Raw genomic sequence first — 5,745 nt, forward strand, 5'->3', positions numbered from 1 at the left:
ATGATTCAGCAATTTCTCGAACCGAAATCTCAGTATCTCTAGAATCTGAACGGACGTTGAGGCCAGTTAATCGATAAATTTCACTAACCAATTCTTTCTTATCAGACTGTACATCAGTCGAACTACCCATGGACTTGTGGCTAAGTACGTCATCTACCACATTGGTTTTTCTAGGGTGATACAGAATATCGACGTCACAATCTTTCAATAATTCAACCCATCTTCCTTACCGCAAATTCAGCTCCTTTTTCTTAAAACATACTGGAGGTACTTATGGTCCGCATAAATATCAACGTGGACCCCATGCAAGTGATGCCGCCATATCTCTAAAACATGAATCATCGCAGCTAATTCCAGGTCATAAGCGAAATAATTTCTCTCGTGCGGTCTGAACTGTCGGGGAACATAGACTATAATCCGACCATGCTGTACTAATGCAAAACCTGTCCCAATACCGGAAGCATCATAATAAATAACTTGCCCGTCTGCCCCTTTAGGAAGAACTAGGACTGGAGCTGTAATTAATTTTTCCTTCAGTAACAGGAAAACCGATGGTATGGAATGATGAATCACGTGAATATCAAATAATTCGGATATCGAGAAAAATAGAACGACGGATAAGGAACGGGTATGAAGAAAGGATAGGATTATTAAAAGATAAGATAAGATAAACCGCTATGTTAATTACATTATTTGAGTGCCAGCTATCGGATAAGATTTTGTACTATATAGTCGAGAGTTTTCATCGTTTCGTGATTTTGTTAAGGTCTTATACGAAGAAAATCAAGTTATAGATTAGAAAGAAAAGACATGGATATGGTATGAGTATAACCCCAAAGGGGGAAGCGGATGAAAGTAAAGCACGTATAAACGGAAACAATTGACATACAGAAGATCAAGTAGTAAAGAATTGGCCTAGGCCTTCAACATCGACTGAGGTATATAATTTTTGAGATTGGCCGGATATCACAGAAGATTTGTGGAGAACTTTGTGTCTGCTACGACACTATTATCGAAGCTAACTCAGAAGGCCCGTAGGCCGTGACAAGTGCCCGAGTTGGGCACCCTAACGAACTTATCCAAATTGAATCACATACAGATAGCGTATATAGGCACAAATATCACATACTGCCTCAATTTATATCAAACTGTTTCAGACACATTTCAACACGACCATATGCATACGTATATATATATATCAAAAGCCGACAAGGCTATCAAATGGCACAACGACCCCAAAACATATACAAAATGCGCGCCAACAAGACTGCCATAGCGAATAGGATCATACAAACACATCTGAACAGAAGTAGGCACACACACCCACAAATACGTCTACAGACCTCTAAACAGACCAACCGAAACATATGACTGGACAGGGCCCCGCCGTACCCCTGAACAAATATATACATACACAGCGAACGAATATATACCAAAATATATGCTCTGAAATGAGAAGAGCACTCCAAACGGCAGAAGAGGGTGTCCTAGACTGGTGGATCACCAAACTGTGCGTCTGTACCTACGGGCATGAAACGCAGCCCCCGAAGAAAGGGGGTCAGTACGAAATATGTACTGAGTATGCAAAGCAGAAGATACAGAAACAAATCTGAGACGTAAACAAAATAGTAGCACAGAAAATAAGTACAAATCCACTATATCAAAATGTTTAATTTTCAAAAATATAAGTCATGCATAGGGTACAGAAGAATATGGTCGCCCGCCCGTCAATGGTGCCATAACACAGCATAACACCAGAAAGTTTCAAATCTCCATATTCCCCGTCACATATCATAACACGGCATAACACCATACACATCATAACACCAAATGTAAGTGGAACATAGCCCTCTAGCGAGTGGCTCGATGAATCATAAACACAGCATAACTCCGGAGTATATCAAAGTGCGCACGACAACAGAACCGGCCCGGGACTCAGCGAAAGAGATAACAGAATGCACGAGTAGAGTCTTGAGTAGCCATATGCATAAAATCATTGTCATGAACTCAAACATAAGTAAAATGACCATACTTGAAAATCAAAATAATAGTCATAACAAATTCTTTCAAAAATTCTCCGAATTACATAAAGGAAAGTCGCGGGACCCACGGACGGGTATCGACCCGAGTCGGGCCCGCCTATGGAAAACATACTCACTATACATCATGCCAACTTCTATAAAAATATTGGAACGATCCGAGCCTTTATGCGAAGGATATGGCATTCAAGAATTTCGAAATTCTTTAAAGTGAAACCTTTCTATGCAAAGTTCGGAAAGCGATTATTTCAACGGCATAATGGTTCATATTTCACCAAATCATACATAAGAGTGCCAAGGAATATATAAGGATCATAACATGCTCGGATTTTGAATCTTAGAATTTTCCTCAAGGCTTATAATCTAGCCTATTGAAAACTAAAGCATGCCAAAAGAAAGAAGGATTGGGCTTTACATACCTCGTACGCACTCCAAGCTAGCCTATCTAACGTAAATCCCAATCTACGCCTCGGGCTCCCCAAGGTCTACAAATATGCCAACGAATATCCAATATTAAACATAGGCACTTAAGCGATTTATTCCAAACTAACTCTAAATTCTGCAGAAAATTCGGCAGCATTTCCCCTGTAAATAGGCCAACCCGAGAATTTAACTCGTCCAAAATCAACAACAACAACAACAATAACCAACCTAGCAACTCCAATAACCAATCTGAAAGACAATATTACATTCATACTCTCTTTTTCATCATTCGACAACATTCATAATAATTAACTCGACAGCTTACATTCAAGCCACATTATCGCTCTTACATTCAATTATCAACCCGAATCTTTACCAACAATATTCAAAGACATTCTAAACAATTCACATAATATTTCCACGATCCAACAATTTCTCCAAATTGGGCCGAAAACGGCCCCTAAACCGAGAGCAGCCCCTTTTTCCACATTCCTCATTTTCAAGTCATGATTTATCTCAACAATCCACACTATAACGATGTCATTCTCGTAAAATATACGAATTACATCAAACACATAATAAGCCTTAAATCAGCCCACACAATTTCAACATCTTTCTTGAGTCATTAAACACTTATTTCCAACTAGAATTCATAACGACAACAACTAAAAAGCTAAGCGATATTAATGCGATCTTCGACATACATTGGGGATATATACGGCCCCACTACACACATATACATATGTTGATGATTTTTATTCTCTTCTCCACTCTACAACAATCAAACATGCTACAAGAATTTATTTCATCAACTCAATACCACACAACACACACACACCTCACACGGCTAACACACCCATCACACAACCCACTTCCAACATACTATATTTCACAAATTTCACCCCTATTAACATACTACAATATGCATAAAACACTCACAACACATAAAACAAGATCAAAACTTACCTTTCTTCTTCAATTTCTTCACTTGCCACCAAAATACTTTCTTGCCACGAAAATTGTACCACGTTAAAGAGGGTCTCGAGCTTAGTAGGAATACAAGAAAATTTTGATTTTTGGACCAAAAGTTGAAGAGCAAAATTTTTTCCTTTTCTTTTCTTCAATGGCCGAATGGCCTTTTATTTTTTTATCTCCATTTTTGTGTTCTTGAACCTTCTTAAAATGAAAGAATTGTAGCTCATCTCCTTATCTAACACATGGTTAATATTTCCCATGGGCTTAGGCCTTCAATGGCCGGCCACTCTATTCTTTTTTTTGGGCCAAATTCCTCTTTTATTTTTGAGCCCAAATAATTATGGATCCTATTTTTTTTTTTTTTATCTTTTGTAATTCCTGAAACTAATTTCCAAAATTCCAATTTTGCCCTTAGCCTTCCTCCGTATTTCCGCATCAATATTTTTCATGAATATCACACATATATGAAATAAAATCAAATATAGCCCTCATTTCCTATAAAGTAATATTGTTTCGAATTTTCCAAACGCACAAAGACACGGGATATAACAGTTAAACACTCGGGATTCTATGAAAATTTTGCCAGAGTTTTCCCTGTAATTTGGCACTACCAACCTGTTACAACAAACCATAATATCATCGCCTCACAGGGCTACATCACAACATCGACATATCTATAGCCACACACGACCAAAAGTGTTATGTCCCGTGTTTTCGTATAATTGGAAATCGAGAAATAATTACGATTTATGTGTTATAAGGAAATATTTTGATTTTGGTGAATATGACTATGTTGGTTATGGAATCTTAAATGTTAAGACATCGGGGAAGGCCGAGGGTAAATTTGGAATTTCGGAAATTAGTTTCGGGAATTACAAAACGGGACTTTTTATGAATTGGGCCAAGAAAAAATATGACACAAAGTTGAGGCCCAAAACTTGTGAAGTGGCCGGCCATATCCATGGCCCAAGCCTCTTCCTTAATGATCATGTGCTATGCACATGACCAATTATATGGATATATATCATCCTCACTTAGTAATTATCAAGATCAACTAACAAATTCAAGAACACCACAAAAAGGGGCATTCGGCCGAGACTAAGAAAAGAAGAGAAAAAAAAATTTCCCAAGCTTTGTTGTTGATCCAAAAATCTTAGTTTCTACATATTTGTGAAGTACTCAAGACCCTCTTCAACGGGATATAATTAGTTTGGCACGAGAACCTCATTTGCGACAAGTCGGAAATTCAAGAAAAGGTAAGAATTTTGCCCCTCTAATGTTATAGAATTGAGATGAATGTGCTAAGGATTGAGAATAGACGAGAATCCCGTAACTTTGATGTATATAGAAAGCCGTGAGTGTGTGTGTATATTGCATGTTGGCCGTGAGCCCTAGGAAGAAGAAAGTGATGTGAATTGATCTTGTTTAGTTTGTATAATGTGTCGTTGTGACCTTTATGTCGTAAATGATTGATTGATGAATTGGATTGGCGTTGGAAAATGATTTCGGATCATTACGGGAAAGCATATACCTTTGGTATAATTGTGTATATCATTGTATATCTAGGGTGCTAAAGACTTTAAATATGATTTATAGTTGATGTTAATGAATTCGGAATGAAACGACGCATGTTAGAACGTTCGTTGTAAGTTTTGGTGTTTTGGGAGAATTATGGAAAGTAATGGATTTTGGGCAATTTCGTGTATGGCTTGGAATGTATTTGGAATGTGATGGCATAATCTTGAATGAGTGAATGAATACAATAATATGGATATAGATTTGGAATTTTGAAGTTTGAATGAAAGATTTCCAACTTGTGTAGTAAGGTAGGCTTTTGAAGTTTGAATATGGTTTATATTGTTTGATGATGTTTGGGTTGTTGTTGTTGATGTATTTTGAGCCGAGCTAAGTCTCGGGGGTGTTAGATTTATAGGGGAAGTGCTGCCGAAATTTCGGTAGGCAAAAATGAAGTTAAAGGCATTTTTAAGCCTAAGAATCTCAATTGGTAACTTTGACCATTTGCAGATTTCGGACGAAACGGGACTTGACTTTTGGGAGAGCGTAAGACGTCCGTAAGGTATGTAAAGCTTCCCACTCCTTCGTTTGGCATATCTTAGTGTGATAGGCGAATATGAGAACTTCCGGAGCATTTCTGCTCCTCGAAACCCGATCCACAGAAAAGTTACTATTCATTCAATTCAATTGAAGCCTAAGGGCTCTATTTTGGCTAGAATGCCACCACTCGTCCGAAACCTATTGAAACGTGGTCGGGTAACTTAGAAATGATTATGTATGATCTTTTGACCCC

General features: G+C 37.9%; 1 long non-coding RNA gene across 1 annotated transcript; it reads right to left on the bottom strand.

Annotated features, from left to right (window-relative positions):
• Positions 1 to 1,162: 1,162 nt before the first annotated feature.
• LOC132642472 (uncharacterized) lies at positions 1,163 to 2,740 on the bottom strand. The gene is made up of 2 exons (XR_009583185.1): positions 2,459 to 2,740; positions 1,163 to 1,522 (listed from the first exon to the last, which is right to left on the bottom strand). It is a non-coding gene; the product is annotated as an uncharacterized LOC132642472 (long non-coding RNA).
• Between the last annotated feature and the right edge of the window lie 3,005 nt (positions 2,741 to 5,745).

This window comes from Lycium barbarum, chromosome 5 (assembly GCF_019175385.1).
Source record: "Lycium barbarum isolate Lr01 chromosome 5, ASM1917538v2, whole genome shotgun sequence".
NCBI classification, from domain to species: Eukaryota; Viridiplantae; Streptophyta; class Magnoliopsida; order Solanales; family Solanaceae; genus Lycium; species Lycium barbarum.